General features: G+C 44.5%; 1 protein-coding gene across 3 annotated transcripts in view; it reads right to left on the bottom strand.

Moving 5' to 3' along the window:
* TRIM66 (tripartite motif containing 66) overlaps positions 1 to 17,114 on the bottom strand; it is a 60,242-nt gene that overhangs the window by 35,520 nt on the left and 7,608 nt on the right. Inside the window, exons 1-2 of one of the 3 annotated variants that reach the window (XM_019456222.2) lie at positions 5,031 to 5,839; positions 4,455 to 4,503 (exon numbers count right to left, since the gene is read on the bottom strand). The exons of 1 other annotated variant lie outside the window; for it this stretch is intronic. The gene's annotated coding sequence lies outside the window, so the exon portion shown is untranslated. Of the gene's footprint in view, positions 1 to 4,454; positions 4,504 to 5,030; positions 5,840 to 17,114 lie in introns of those variants that run through there. One more of the 3 variants, XM_019456223.2, reaches the window with a different exon arrangement.

The following is a 17,114-nucleotide window of genomic DNA, read 5'->3' as shown; positions in this document are numbered from 1 at the left end:
TCCTGTTTCTTCACGTGTGAAATAGGAAGGGAAAATAAGAGTTGCAAGGTTTAAATTAAATAATACTTGAGAAAGCACCTGATCCTCCACAAACGTTGACTTTGAAATCAAAACATTTCTCATATCCCATTTATGGCAAGGCAATGACCTCAATTATCAACTCTCCCAAGTGATGGAAGTCAGATAGTCTGAGAGGTAGAGTGAAAAAATAACCATAAATTCTCCCCCCACCCCCACAACCCCCCTGCATCCATGCTCTAGCATGGAGTCTATTCTCCACCCTTTGAAGCTAGGCCACCTTCATCATGTACTCTGGCCAAAAGAAAGCCACAAAAGTGATGCTGAACCAGTTCTAAGCCTAGGCCTCGAGTGGCTTTGTATGATTTAGCTCTGCCCTCAGAACTCTAAGACTTCCACCTGAACAACCCCAGGTTAGATTGCTGGATGAAAGACTACGCAGACAGAGGCCTTGGTTCTCTCTAGTGCTCACTTGAAGCCGTCATAAACCAGTTAGCCCCAAATGACTCACTGGCTGAATACAGACAAAGGAGTGAGCACAGTTGAGCCTAGCCAAGCCCAGCCAAGCCCCAAAGAACCAGCCAGAGGGTCCCAGCCCAAACTGCTGACCTATACAATCAGTATTTTTAAACTACTAAGTCTTGAGTGTCTTATAATGGAGCAAAAGCTAACTGATCTATCCTGGAAAAACCAAAATCCACCAAATCATGCAAAGTAATAATTCAATACTTGTCCTCCCCTTCCCCCCACTGAAGAGACACCCCCCCCCACACACACACACCCCTCACAGAGCCATGGATCTGCAATTCCTAAGACATTCTCCTGCTTGTCAGGAACAGGGGCCAGAGGCAAAGAAGAATGTTCTTCATAGGTGTCATCATCCAGGGGAATTGGGTGACTGTCCCTCTCTTCCATTTGGCTCACCCTGAAGAGACTCCCCTTATCTACCTGCAGGTCAGAAACACTGCTCTAAATGTTGAAAATAATTTCCACAAGGCTTCTAACCCCCTGGTAACAGATGCCCAAACATTAATCTCATTAGCATCAAGGAAAAAAGGGAGAAACAACTGAATAGATCAGACAAGGCCTCATAGCACATCCTCTACTGCCCCTGGCCATAAATGCCAAAATCCTCATCTTGGTGCTCAAGATGGCCTTACTTCACTCTAATCTTATCTTCAGCTTCACCTGCCTCACACCCTGTGTCGTTGCTGGGGCAAATATCTCTGCTGTCTTCAGATTGTCAAAACTCTGTTTATGAGAGTGCTGTTCCCTCTCCCTGAAATACTCTTTCTTGCTCCCCTCCTTTTCAAATAAACTCCTATTCATCCTTTCAAACCTGTTCAAATGTTCTGCCTTTAAGAAGCAGGGTTGATTTCCCTCAGGATGAGTTAATTATTCCCTCTTCTGGGTTCCCACAGCACCCTGAACATCCTTCTAGTATGACAAATATCACATTGCATTTTAACTATCTGTTCATATGTCTGCATACAAAAATAATCCACAATTGGCACTAAAAGATATTGCATAATTTTTAGCAGATTGGACAATTATATTTCTTTGGGGTTTGGGTATCCCATGCGCATTCCTTGCACTCACAGCCACTGAAAGTAGTAAGAAGCCATCTGGAGGTTTTCAGGGTGATGAGAAAAAAGCCAGCCAGGATGATAAAGGAATCAGGTCTGATCTAGAGCTGTGAAAGACTGTGAATTGGGAGATGTGGGTTCCAGGTCTAGGGCTGGCACTATCTGTGTAACCTTAGGTAAGTGACCTCTTTCCCCTGAACCTTATTGTCTACATCCTTAATATGAGGGGAACAGGAACAGCAGGGAAGTGTGGATTATCCAACCCGCTTCCTCTGCCTAATGTACCCAAGCTCCAGAAATATTCCCCTGGGCAAGACTGGATGGGACAGATAGCCAAACAGTGACCTGCTGATCGTCTTTGTCAGCAAGTCAGGGGACAGGCTTATGGCTTAGGGGAGGCCTACATCTAAAAGTCATCCCATCTGACAAGGGGCTGCTGTGGCAGACAGCAGAGATGGAATACCACCACGGCATTGGTACAAGCAGGCCCCAGGGAGGCTGTGGGGCCCAGAGTGGACACAGAGGACATGTGCTCTCTTTGGGTCATGACATCTTTGTCCAGAAATTCTTATCTTCCTTCAGAAGGCCCCTAGCCCCCATCAAGCTGTGTTAACCTTGAGCTTTTGTTTCAAGGGGGTTCCCCATTCTTCAGTGCGAATCCCAAAATAAAGTTTTATTTTAGACAACTATAATACATGAACCCGTAGGGCTACAGATGTATATACAAAATAACCAAACATCTGCTTATAATATTTAACATTTAATGTTTAATATTTAGTCATCAATACATATTTAAATCACATATTGCACAAAATATTTAGATATGTTTCTTTTTTTCTATCAGGATTATTCAAGCCTTAAGCTTTTATTTCATACACAGAAACATCAATTCTGAGCAATGCAGAGCCAGGGCCCAAAGGCCACACACCACCATCCCTAGAGGAAGTGGGGTTCCTGCCTCCCGAATGAAGAAGTCACAGGCCCCAGAGGTTCTTCTGGGGACCTACGAGCCTGGGAGAGAAGTTCTGAAAGCAGAAGGCGTTCAGTCCACCTGTCATAAGAATGAGCACTCCCGTCCCTGGGGTGGATCATTCTTTTACCACCACTCCCTGCACGAGACACTTTATGCATGTTATCTCATTTAATCATCAAACCACCTCTGAGAGGCAGACATTATCCCCATTTCATAGCTGGGGAGACTGAGGCTCTAAGAAGTTGTCATCTGGCAAAGATCATATGAAACAGGAGCAGAGCCATGATTGGAAATCAAGTCTCTCTGCCTCTAAAATCCACCCCTTTCCAGAGCACCTGGACGGCTCAGTCAGTAAAGCATCCAACTTTGGCTCAGGTCATGATCTCGCGGTCCATGAGTTTGAGCCCCACATCTGGCTCTGTGCTGACAGCTCAGAGCCTGGAGCCTGCTTCAGATTTTATGTCTCCCTCTCTCTCTGCCCCTCCCTGATTGCACTCTGTCTCCCTTTCTCAAAAATAAACATTAAAAAAATTAAAATCCACCCCTTTCCATTATGCTATATCTCTCTAATTCAAATGTAAACAAGGTAATTTTATTTTAATTAGATAATTTTATTATAAGTAAAACATGCCATAATAATGATCAGACTCTAATTATGACCTGGACCCAGCTTTGGATTATGGGAATCCAGAAGGAAGGAGCTGGGAAGCCAGCCCCATCTGTGTTTAAAGTTTTATAAAATAGACTCCTTGAGAAAAGGCAGGCGAGGAAGAGTTTTTCTGCGTGGTAATAAATCTGGGGACAGTTTCATATTATAGAACCAGTGGTTCTCGAACTTTGTTACATATTTGAATCCTGTGGGGCACTTTAAACATCCTGATGTCCATTCCATATCAATTAAATCAGAGTTTTAGGAGGTGGAATCCAGGCATAAATATTTGTTAAAATTCCCCAGGTGATTACAACATACAACCATGTTTGAGAACCAGTACCTTAGAGAGAGCCTCTCCTGCCCCTGTGCCTAAGTCTGATAGCTCTTTCCCCACACCATGCGGCTGAGGAAGGCAGGATCGGCCAGTTTTAAAGAGGCTCCACAAAGTTAGGAAACATTTTGAACGTGGAGGTGATGTATTTCCCCTCTGGCAAGGAAGAGAAAAGGGCACGTTCCCACCAGACAGCAGGTGTCCTGATACGTGGGTACCCTGGGGACAAGCAGTGAGCTGGAAGACACCTCCTGCCCCCCCCCCAACTCCCAGCTCCACTGAAGGACCCAGAAGCAGACTTAGGGTGCTGCCTGAGCTTTGGCACTACAAGCATGGCTGCTGGGGCCTAGGGTGCGCTGTGCTCCGGACTGAGTGAGGCAGCAAGGGACAGGAGTCAAGACTGGGTAGTCCACCCTTCAGACGTGAACAGCAGGGCCAAGGCAACCTGAGCACCAGGGGGTTATGGTGGGAGAGATATCCCAGGGAGGTCTCAAGAAAGCTAGCATTGGGTCAGCTCAGCCCACCAGGTAGGGGCACAAAAACCCCCGTCACATAAGCCTGAGCCTGGTGCCAAGAAACTCACCGAGGGTTAAGAAGCCCTTCATTCTACAGCTTTTGTCCAGGGCTCCAAGGAACTTTACAGCTGGAGCCCAAGCTCGGACTCCCAACAGAGCAGTGACATCCTCTGAGGCAGCCTGATGCTCCCCTGCCAGTTCTCACCTGTAGAACCAAAGCTGGACAGACCTAGCTCTGCGCTGTTCAAGGAGCCAATTCCCTCACCATACAGATGGTGACATGGAGGCCAGAGAGAGGAAGGGACTTACCTGAAAACCACAGAGCCCTTGTAAAATGTAGGTGCTGCCTTGAACCACTGGGCAGTCCTTGATTACCTACCTCTGTATCCACAAGTAAGACATTCTACTCCACAAGCCTCTGCCAATCACTAGGCAAGGAGAGAAAAACTACTCTGTGGTAGTATCCTCTGGCATGTTGGCCATCCTCACTCCTGCCCTCCCACCCGAGGGGAGCCCCAGGGTACAAGGCATCAGCTAAGCCCCCCACAACACAAGCCCCAGCAGCCTTCCTCCAGCCCATAACTCAAAGCAGCAACCCCCTCTAGAAATACATTGCACCCATTCCCAAGATGCCCAGTCCCTGCTAGAAAGGCAAATCTTAAGGTAACTGCTGCTCCTGCCCCTGGCTGCCAGCAGGCTTACCTGAGGCTCTGTTGCCCTGTGATTAGAGCAACACCTGGGAGAGAAGTCAGAAGAGCGACAGGTGAGACCACCACAGGTCCCAGAGGACAGTGTTTACCAAGTGCCCAGGAACACCCACCCTGCGTGCTGCAGCCAGCTGGGCTGCAGGGCCTAACCCTTGGGGAAATGGGCACTGGGTAGGGGAAGGGGAACACCCTGGGTCCTCTCCTTTCTCTGATACATCCTCAGCCAGGGCTGCATTTCTCCAGCTCACCTGAGATGCTCCTGCAAGAAAAGGTTGGTTGACTCCTCCTGTTCCTGTTTATCTCGAAGGCTCTGCAGCAATTTCCCAAACTGAACAGCAAGAGGGAGACCTCAAAGAGGCGACTCTCTTCCTAGCTGCATCTCCTTCCTAATCCTCTGGGTGCCTTGGAATAGAAGCTCAGAAGGAAGAAAACGAGATTTTCAACTTTCAGGAACTAGCTCTGTCGCCCTCTGCACAGCTCGGGAGGCCATCACTCTCAGCCTTTTAGGATTCGATCCAAAAATCCTTCAGCCCTCCATGTTCCCCAAAATGACAGTGCTCATGTATGGCTGGAATCTGCCCCGATCCGGCAGCTCATTTAAATAGAGCTCATCACAACAACAGTGTTGGTGGAGAAGTGAGTAGCTGCAGGGCCCTGGGGACCCCCTGTTTATACGTAGGAAGAATGATGCAATCTGGGTATCAAAATAGCAATCCAGAATGGAATAACAGGCTCACGCAGCAGCGGTGCCTGCACAACCAGAGCTCAAGTTGACACACTCTGTCAGCCCCACACTGCTGCAGCACGCAGATGCCAGGCACACACTCTCACCGCATCCTTTTAAAAATCAGCAGGAGCCCGAGATATCCCTCCATGCCCCCGGCACTGAAGGAGGGTGTGGGGGGGAGGCCTTCGACAGACATTAAAATCTATCTCCTACACACTCACCTGCTCCTGCCACTTCACCTGAAGTCCTTATCCTGTGACGTCACAGTCAGTTGCCATAGTGACCAATTGTCCGTCACAAGTGGAGGATTAGGACTTCAGAAGGGGAAGACACACATTTATGATGCATAAAGGTCCTGGGAGGTGTCCCTTGGCAGCTAACTCTAACCCCCCCAGGGAGATACAGTCAAACACAAGCAGGGAGAAAAAAGGGAAGGAAAAGCAGGGTCGAGTTAGAGGAAAGACATTAGGATGAGGCAAGACTACAAGCACAAAATAATTGCAAAAACACAGAGCACAGGAAAATTTTAAAAGCACAGATGGGAAGTGGCAGGGATAAGCTTGGAAAGACTGGTAGGAGAGTAAGCTCCTGAAGGACCCTGAATGCTAGGCTAAGGAGCTTCACCTTTATCCTAAAAGCAAAGGCTCTGGAGAGTGACAAAGCTGGGCTTTATGATTATCCTGATGAACTGGAGATGGGGCACAGGGAGAAGCCTTGTCCAGTTTAGCACTGATGGGACCCTGAACAAGGGTAGAAATGGAAAGAAAGGGACAGAAGTGTTTCAAAGAGAACCAATAAGGCATAACCAAAATAAGATGTTGGAAGGAGTGGTGGTGTGTGAAGAAAAAGGGGTCAAATGGATGGGCTGTCATAAACAGAGATAAGAGGGAGTAAGAGGGTACTTGCCAAATCCCATCTTATGTGGGCCCCACTTTCTCTGGTATCCATAGCCTCTCTGGGTCAGGCTTCATTCTGCTTTGCTGGACCAGTGATTCACAAATCTTGAGGGTTTGTTAGAAAACCTGAATCTGCCAAATCTAGATCTCTTGTATGTGGGTGTGGGACCAAGAATCTATATTTTTGGTGAGTAACCCAAGTAATTCTTAGGCATTTGAGGACCAGTAATCTGGAACCAATGGCCAGGACAACTAAAGTAGCCTCCTAGCAGGGCTTTCTGCATCTAGTCTTGTCTCCTCCAATCATTCTTCTCACTGAACCAGAATAACTTTTTAAAAATACGTATTTGATCGTATTCATTGACCAAAGTATCCAGTGTCTCCCCACTGCCTAGAGCTTAAATTGGTCAAGACCCTTCATAATGTGGCCTCAAATTTCCATTCCAGAGTTCTCACTTCTCTCCTTCAAACAATCCTATATTGCAGCCAAAATTAACTCCCTCCTTTGCCTCCTCCCCTTTTCTCCATGCCTCATCCTAACACTATTCCCTACCTGAAATTTCCTTCCATATTTTCCTGGGCCTGCCTGGCTCCTATACGGATATTCCTACTTGATGTCACTCACAGGTTCAAATCCATCCAATTTCCCCAGGCAGAGACTAAAACAGGGGTCAGAAAACCACAGGTTGCCTGTTTTTGTAAGTAAAAATTTACTGGAACACGGTCATGCCCATCCATTCCCATATTGTCTGTGCTGCAGTGGCAGAATTAAGTAGCGGTAACAGAGCCTATATGACCCACAAAACCAAATATATTTACCATCTAGCCCTTTACAGAAAAAGTATGCTGGCCCCTGGCCTAAGGCAACAGCTACTTAAATTGTTCTAACCTCACCCTTTACAAAGTGCTCAATTCCAGTAATGGGGTCCTGCTTATTCCCAAGTTAACCTCCACCCTGTGTCCTCTAAGTTATGATAACTGGGTCACATTTGAGCCAACCTTCAGTTTGGGGTAAGATGTTACTAACAAGAAAAGGGCACTTCAGGAGGAGGGAACATCATACACAGAGGATTACAGATGTCAAAATGTGAGGCCTCTAGGGGAAAGATTCATAAAGCTGGCTCATGCAGGAGGAGTGACAGAGATGAGGCTCTAAAATTAGCTTGGAGTCAGATTGGGAAGAGCCTTGAAGGCCATGCTAAGTTTCTGTTCTGAACTGTAAGCAACTGAGAGCCTTTTAGATAGCTCAAAATGCAAGCCCACAATAGAAGAGAGTGGTCAGGGTTGAGGCTAGAGGATTTAGGAACATAATGCACAGAGGCAATAGGTAAAGTGAGGTTAGGCAAGGACAGCCAGAGAGTGTGGGGCACAGCCAGGTGGCGGATCTAAGCTAGAGTCAGAAACTGGGCATGAGAGCTAGGTGATAGGCTGAGGAGATGGATGGTCCACAGCTTTCAGAGCCCATGCTCCAAGGGGACCACCTGACTGAAACAAGCTTTCGGTGCCAAGAAAGAACCCAGAACAGAATGCAGAAGATACAAGTGGGAGGAATCTGGGCTCATCTCATCTGATAGATTGGCACCTCTATATCCTTCCCTTCAAATCTCAAGAGTCAGTCCAAGGCCTTCAGTGACACTCCATGCAAAGCCACTGTCTCCATCTCCAACTGGGCCTGGACAGAGAGACAGTGGAAGAACAAAGGGCAGCAGGCTACTCTAGGTCTGCAGTTCCTACTGGCCCTCAAGCCCGGGCAAACCCTGGATTGGCAGGCAAAGGAAATGAATTTTCTTTCTGGCTCTGTAACAACTATGGCATTCAGCAGGATTCTAATGCTTTCTGGACTCCTGATGCCCCATTTATTCAGTGAGGGATTAGAGATAAGCTCCAAGGGTCTTTCCTGCTCTTTAGCCTCCACAGCAGTCAACCATGGCTGGTCCCCCTTGAATGAGAGAGCTCCAGCAGACAAGGGTCACCTCCAAGACCCTATCCATCAATCACAACCACCTTGAACTCCCTCCCTCAGCAAATCTGCTCTAGCTATATCCTCCCAAGCAGTGTCGGCAGCAGCCAGCATATCCCCGAGAATACAGCCTGCCTCCTTCCTATTACCAAGGGAATTGCTCTCCCAGTAACGGGTACTGTTCTGAGGTGCTGGTGCTACTCCCAGGGCCCTGGAGAGCCAATTAAGGTGAGGAAACTGTTCATGAACTAAAAAGCCATCCCACTGATAGGGCTCCGGAGCTCCAGCTTCTGCACCTGCTGCACACTCAGCTCAGCCCAGCTCAGCTGGCTACCCTCCACCTAGGAGACTTGGGTCACTGCCCAAAACAGACCCCACAATGGTTGGGGACACAGTTCAGTACCTGGACTGGCCAAACAACTCTGCCTTCCAGGCTCCTATAGCTGAGATCTCACCCCTGCTGCCTCCCACTCTCACCCCAGGCCATTAAGAGCCCCTCCAGCTGAGCTCTCATTAAGATCATCATTTCCTTCTCTGACTCTGAGGTTGTAGCATGTTGCATCAGTTCCCTCTCTTTGGATCTTCCCAAAGTCCCAAGACCTGCCCACCAAGGGACAGAGATTGCTCCCCTTTTCAGCAACTGTAGTTTACAAGGGATGTGCTGTCACCCATCACTAGCTTTGGGAAGCATGAGGCTATCGTGGTTATTTGGTGTTCTTAGAGCTCTTCAAGTCCAGCCCTGAAAGCCAGAGAAGACCTGGGATTGCCCAGTTAGTGCTGGAGTCCAGACTGAGCTCCAAAGGCCATGACTTCCATACCAGGGTTCTGCTCACATCTCACCAATCACCCACATTGATAACAGGAAAAGTAAAATACTAAACAAGTAGATTCTAAAACTTAGAAATCAGAATCAAGGTCTCTCAGCTAGGATTTGCCTTTTAGTAGATTTGAAAAGAAAGAACAATGTTCCTTTTACTTACCTGGGGAAGGAAATATCCAATTAATTGCCTTTCTTCCCTAAAATAACAAATAGAGCTACAGGAGTCCTGAGAATTTTGAAGACACATGGTAAATGTCAGTTTCAGGCCCACCAGCTCCCTTCAGAGCTTGCTACATCTTAAAGTATCACTTTGTGACTCAATGGCTAACTTCACAGATAGAGTTTGACCTGGGACCATTTTCAATTAGGCTTAAAGGCAAATAGTCCCAAATAGATATTCTCATTGGCTGAGTAAATCCACTTCCAATATCCAGCCTTTCTGCACAGAGACTTCAGCTCCAGTCATCCCACTGCATGGCTAAGCCATTGTGTGCTCAGCACAGAGCTGCCTTTGCTCTGGTCCCCATCACTACCTTTTGAAGACTTTGCCCAGCTGGTCTCCTTAGAGGCAGAGACCTAATGTAGACACACTTCCCACTGTGCTGGAGTTGCTGGGGGGGGGGGGGGGGACGGGGAGGGGAGGGAATCTCAGCTAAGCTGTGGCCTCATTAAAGATGTGCACCTGATGACTCAGGCTGCAGCATTGGTTCTTTCCTCAAAGATTTTCCGCAGAGTCTCCATCAGTTCAGTGATTCCGGGTGAAATCTTTCCCAGAGTGAAGTGCTACAGTGCAGATCACAAGCTTTGAAGACAGGTTTGACCTGAGCTGACATTTAGCAGTTGTTTTGGACCTTAGACCTTACATATTCACAATCCCCAGGTTTTTCATCTGTAAAATGGGAATGCCTAATTATAGGGTGATTGCAAAGTTTAGAAAAGATAATACAGGCACAAGTACCTACTGCAGTCTCTGCCAACTAGCAGGTGCTTGAAAAATATATGTGCACCTTGCAACTTGAGAAGTAGAAAGGGGCAGTGTCACAAGTGAAACAGTCTTCCTTCCAGGTAAGAGCCATGGGAGATCTCTGTGAATCCAGTGATTAAATCATTCAATCAATAAATATTCACCTGAGCCCCCATCCTGTGTCAGGTTCTGTGTTGGGCTGTGGAGTTGTAGAGTTGAAAGACTCGGTCCAGTTGAATAAGATGCCCACCTCATGTCCTCCCCAGTGCCGAGTACCAGTGCAGAAGTGCAGGCATGGGAAGGCTCCACCGAGGGACTGGAGTTGGAAACCAGCTGGCCAGAACCCGAGCCCAGGCACACAGCCGATGCAACACAGCAATGCTCAGCTCTGCCCAACAACTAGCAGAACTAGATTTATGGAAAATGACATATCCCCATTCACTGTTGGCATATGGCTGGAGGCACTGATGCACCCTATTTATTCTTCAGCCTCTACTCACCTCCTCTCTACCTGCTTCCACATTTTACTTTTGAAAACTCCAGATTGACAGCAATACAATAAGCATTTTAGCAAGTCTGTGCCCCTACTCTGCTGGACAAAGTGGAAGTGCTTAAAGCTCTTTCCAAAGAACCAGACTCCCAGAGCATGGCTTCTCAAATTATGGACCAGAAATCAAGTTCAGGTATTGGGTCTCTCACTAGACTTACCAGAGAGAGAGGACAGCTCTCCTTTTCATGAAGCAGCTCATTTGGGTACCATTCTTTTAGTTCTTCAGAAAATATTCAGTAAGCAACTGATATCCACCAGACTTGGTCCGTGGAGAACCTCCCAGAGGCATTGCTGCTATGCCTGAACTTTCAACAACCTTCTCTTCATACCCCTGCCGCACCATATTATAATCATCTGTCTAGTTATTTGCCCTTCAACAGAACATGAGTTTCTTGAGGACAAGGGCCCTGCCTTTTCATCTCTGTACCCTAAATGCCATAGAGCCAGCTACACAGAAGTCAAATACCCATGAAGGAGACAAACATACAAACCAACAAATACCACACAGCATAGAGTCCTAAAATCTCCAAGTAGTCATGGAAGCTGATTCTACTCTTCATCCATAAATGCAAATATAGAAGGTAGCAAAGGCCTAGCCAGACCATAAGATATACCAAGGAATATAAGATGCCACATATTTAAGAAATTGTCTCTCAAAAAAAAAAGGAAAAGAAATTGTCTCTCTTGTTCTAAATCAAGCATGTTCACATCTAACAGATTTTTTTCCACTTCAGTTTCAAAAGTTCTAAATAATAATATTTTTTCATGTTTCTTGTCTTATTACTATATACTATGAGTAGCACAGAATGTTCTATGTGTATGTTATAATTTCATTTTCATAACAATCCTTTAAGTTAATTACTACTATTACCATCCTCATTTCATAAGCAAGACAACTTGCCCAAGCTGTCCAACTAAGTGGCAGGCAGATTAGAACTCACACTCATATGCCCAAATACACTGACACCAAGGCTTATATTTTTATTCTCCATTACACTTCAAATAACTTGGCAAATAAACACTATGATTCTAATAATTGTCATTAGTATGATTTAATTTTCGACTTGAGAGCCACACAAAGCCTTGAGACATGCATAATTAGTTCATGTTAAAAATCCCAAATGAGATCAAAGACTTAAACATAAGAGTTAAACTATAAAACTCTTAAAAGAAAATACAGAGGAAAAGCTTCACAACAATGGATTTGGCAATGATTTCATGGATATGACACCAAAAGCACAGGCAACAAAAATAGAGAAGTTGGACTTTAGCAAAATTCAAATCTTTTGTGCATCAAAGGACACTATTAACAGAACAAAAGTCCAACCCACTGAATGAGAGAAAATATTTACAAATCATATTATCTGATAAGGGTCTAGTACCCCTAATATATAAAGAACTCCTACAACTCAACAAAAACAACAAACCTGATTAAAACACGGGCAAAACTGAAACTCAATACCATTATACAACAACTCTCCATTCCCCACTCCCCCCAGTCGCTGGCAACCACCATTCTATTTTCTGTCTCTATGAATTTGACTACTCTAGGTACCTCATGTAAATAGAATCATAGACTATTTGGGGTTTTCTTTAATGTTTATTTATTTTTGAGATAGAGAGAGACAGAGCATGAACGGGGGAGGGGCAGAGAGAGAGAGGGAGACACAGAATCTGAAGCAGGCTCCAGGATCTGAGCTGTCAGCACAGAGCCCGACGCGGGGCTCGAACTCACGGACCATGAGATCGTGACCTGAGCCGAAGTCGGACGCTTAACCGACTGAGCCACCCAGGCGTCCCGACTATTTGTTTTTTTGTAACTGGCTTATTTTATTTAGTATGATGTTCTCAAGGTTCATTCATGCTGTAACATGTGTCAGAATTTTCTTCCTTATTAAGACTAAATAATATTCCATTGTACTTATACACCACATTTTGTTTATCCATTCATCTTTCAGCGGACACCTGGGTTACTTCTGCCTTTTGGCCATGCGAATAATGCTGCTTTGAACACAGGTGTACAACTACTTCTTTGAGTCCCTGCTTTAAATTCTTTAATTCTCTCTGGTATACACCCAGAAGTAGAATCGCTGGACCATATGGTAATTCTATTTTTTAATTTTTTGAGGAATGGCTGTGCTGTTTTCCACAGAAGCTATACCATTTTATATTCCCATTAATAATATACAAGGATTCACTTTCTCCATATCCTCACCAACACTGGTTATTTTCTGTTCTTTTTTTTTTTTTTAATAGTAGCCATCCTAATGGGTATGAGGTGGCATCCCATTGTGGTTTTGATTTGTATTTCCCTAAAGATTAGTGATACTGAGCATCTTTTTGTGTGCTCATTGGCCATTTGTATATCCTGTTTGGAGAAATGTCTATTCGAGTTCTTTGCCCATTGTTAAATTAGGTTGTTTGATTTTTTTTATTGTTGGGTTGTAGAAGTTCTTTATATATTCTAAAGGAACTTTTTAAGACATATTTAAGATTCACCATGTTTATAAATTTAACTTATTAGATTTCCAAGTGTCCTTTAATTAGGAATGTTTATTTGCTAGACAATTGAAATACTTAAAAAAAAGAATAAAATAGGAGGTGCCTGGATGGCTCAGTGGGTTAAGTGTCCAACTCTTGATTTCAGCTTAGGTCATGATCTCACAGTTTGTGAGATCAAGCCCTGTGTTAGGCTCTGCTAACAGCATAGAGCCTGCTTGGGATTCTCTCTCTCCTTCTCCCTCTGCCCCTCCCTCATTTGCTCTCTCTCTCTCTTTCAAAATAATAAACATTTTTTTAAAAAAAGAAAAATAAAATACGTTTAACTTATGAAAGCAATTATTAGCTAAGTTTGCAAATTTGTTCAAATATTAATAAAGTCCCTTTAAAAATGATTGTTAAAATTTGCCACATAAATAGAATGAGATTTATAAGGTAAAATTAAAAAGTTAAGGAAGAATGAAATTTAAGTTTAAAAATCAGATATTAAGTTTTATTTTTTTAACGTTTATTTATTTTTGAGAGACAGAGAGAGACAGAGCATGAACGGGGGAGGGGCAGAGAGAGGGGGAGACACAGAATCCAAAGCAGGCTCCAGGCTCTGAGCTGTCAGCACAGAGCCCAACGTGGGGCTCCAACTCACAGACTGCAAGATCATGACCTGAGCTGAAGTCGGATGCTCAACGGACTGAGCCACCCAGGCACCCCCAGACATTAATTTTTAAAATCAACGTACACTATCTTTTCTGTGCTCCAAACTCACAAAAGAGCCCAGAGAGGTTACACAGTTTACCCAAGGATTTAGAGGGCCCCAAATTCATACCTAAGGACAACTGCACTGCTACAATGCCTCAAGGAGCCTAGACTTGTGCCACAAATCACTTTAACAATACTGCAGATAACAAAAATAAAGATGATGTTCCTAAATACTCTCTACTTGTTTGACTTTCTCATCCTCCAAGTTCACCCAACAGAGACTGCACCTCTGTTGCATGCCTGTGCTAGAACGCTGAGATGAAGGGATCTGGTTCTTGTCTCCAAGGACTCACAGTCCTCAATGAGACTGTTCCCTAGGAAACCTGATGTTCAGGAGTGAGACACAAGCTCCTCCCACTAAGCAGCAATTTAACTGGTGAATGGTTGCTAGTCAGTGTGCGTCTGTTCATAATCAGGTCCTGACCAATCCTAGGGGGCCAGCAGTTCTCCCTCCGCCTCGCCTGGGAAGTTTAGTGAGCCAGGACACACGTCCTCTCTGTCTGGGGAGCCAGCCAAACCTTGAATCAACACCTTCCCAGGTTTCTCGGTCTGCCATCAATTTAAGGAAATCCCAAGCATGGCGAGTCCCAGCTTACAAAACAGATATAGCAGGCATCAAGAGGATTTGCTTTGTCTCACAGATTCCCTAAAGAGTTGTGCTCAGCAATGAGTGTCCCTTGGGCATTTAAATTCCGATTCTTTCTACACTTGAAATTCGGTTCCTATGAAACAGGAAGAGACCTATGATGTGAAGGAGGGGAACCTGTGGTACTTTTGTACTTACCATCTGAGACAGTCCCACAAGCCTTGGCAACCTGCCTCAGCTCCTGGATCAAGCCCTGGAAGCAGTCCTTACAGAGCAAATGCTGGCAGGGTAGGAGTCAGGCACCGACAGCCTGCAGGTTCTGTCGGCACAATGAACAGGCCAGTACCACGGGCTCCATATGACCACTCTTGTGTTTCTGGTCAACTAGTGGCAGCCCCATAAAGCTCATACCCATATCTGACCCCATGCCCATGACCGTGCCCAGGACCGGGGCTCTTGCAACGACCTCCTCAGGTGTGAAGCAGCGTGCAGAGCGAGCAAGCTCCACTGCCTGTAAGTGAAGCACAAAGCAGAGTGATTAATTTCTTTGGGGTGGGGGATGTTCCTGGACAGGCCAGAGAGGACTCTGAGAACTGGAGGCTCGTGCCCTGAAACCTGCAGGGCTCAGCCCCAAACTCTCACTTGAGCTCAAAGAGAGAGTCCAGCATCTCCACTGTGGAAAATAAAGCCTAGAGAGGTCTGCTAGGTTGTGTGTTTCTTACAAGGTTTGTTTGACTTCAAAAGTGTCCAAGATCTACCTGTGCTTCTTTTTATTAGTGGGCAAGCCTGGTCCAAGATTTTGGAAAAGAAAAGGAAATGTATTAAAAGCCAAGTTTATACCAGGTGCTTTATATGCTTTATCTCAAACCTCACAACTACTCTTGGAGGTAGGCATTATGATACTTCTACGAATTCAGTAAAACCATGAAGGACAGGCTGAGGAAACTGAGGTTCAGAGAGTTTGGGTAATTGCACAAAGACAGATGGCAAATAGCAAAGTTCAAATTCAAATTCAAAATTGGACTTCACACCCTTACTACTGAAATATTTCTCAAGCTAAGGTCCAACACACATATTTTTGTGAGTTCTCCTCACTATTTTTTAAAATTAGTATTCATTCTGATAAGAATTTTTAAATCTATAAATGTTCCAGTTCATCTGCATATACACCTCAACAAGATTTTAGAGGCAGTGTTAAGAGTTTAGGATCTAATTCACACCATGCACTTATTACTTTGTCTCAGGCAAATGGAAAGAGAAAGGGGAAGCCTTAATATGTAAATGATGCATTCTTGCCACATGAAGTCTCAATAACATTGTGGCATGTGGTGAGGAATGTTTCATCTTGCTTGGAACAGATGTAGGAGGTAGGGAAATTAAGCCATCATCACCCTGGCAAAAGTTTGCCACACCTGGCCACACTGGGAGCACCACATTTAACCTGTAATAGCAGTTTAGTTCAGCAACACATCATCTGCAAATGAAACTGATATTGTTAATTTGATTGTTTTGGTTTTTTATAACTTGCAAACTGTATTCAATTTTATGTAAGTTTTGTATAAGAGTAAAAGAAGTGTACCTCATTTTATACTTGTACCTACTTAAGAAAGAAACCAAATGTCATTGAATTCACATCTGGAGCTCTGGAGTTATGCAGATTTGACAGAACTTTCATTTCAGTCCATAGTCTTTGGGAGCCAAACCCATTAAAGATGAAGAGTGACAGGGCTGGGAGAGGCCAGGCTGCTTGGAGGCCCAGCAAAATGCCACTAAATAAAATAATGGATGGACTCTCACCTCTAATTCATTTTGGGGCTCTAAGAGTAGTTATTTCCCAGAGGGCAGCATAGTAGTGCTGGTGGAGGGAAGGGCAATCTGTCTTAGAAGGTTTAAGTGTGGCTGAGTTTATTTTGTTAGACTTCGAAAATATCAGACTTAATTATTCAGGACACCAAAGAGATTTTATTTATGTGGGTTATATCTACTACTATTTACCATGTTATAAATGAAAACTGAGATAATTTTAAAATATTAATTCATTTAAAAACAATAAACGTATTACATGTCCACCTGAATAGCATACTTTTTAGGAAAAAACAAACTATCAAAAAAATAAATTTAGGGAGAAGAGTGACATTGTTTTTCCTTTTTGCAAACCTCATTAATGTCTGTGTTAATAAAAGCCAGCTGGATTGCCATACCTGCTTCCGTAGTCCATCTGCTGTATGTTGTTCTGTTTACAGTGTATGAAGAAAAGCCAGCCTCGCAGGGCTGTACGATTGGAAAAGATAAGAGTATTTTTAATAGCCTTATCAGGTAACTGTGGATATCCTTTGAAACTACAACAAGTGGCACTTTCTTAAAGGTTAGTTGTAATGTGGAATCTGAAACTACATCAGTGAATTTTTCTTACCCTGTGACATGAAAATCCACTGGTCTGTCTTGCACTGTAAACTGCCCTTCTACCTAGGCATCGTTTTAGAACACCAGGCATCTGTCATTTGGAAAACATTGATCCAATGACTTACGTAGATGCTTCAAACACTGATGTTTCCTTATACGATAACAAAACAT

The sequence above is a fragment of the Panthera pardus genome, unplaced genomic scaffold (assembly GCF_024362965.1).
Source record: "Panthera pardus isolate Hobbes unplaced genomic scaffold, ASM2436296v1 HiC_scaffold_12, whole genome shotgun sequence".
Classification (NCBI taxonomy): Eukaryota; Metazoa; Chordata; class Mammalia; order Carnivora; family Felidae; genus Panthera; species Panthera pardus.
Note: the sequence above shows the minus strand (reverse complement) of the source record. Positions and strands in the feature narration are given on the sequence as shown.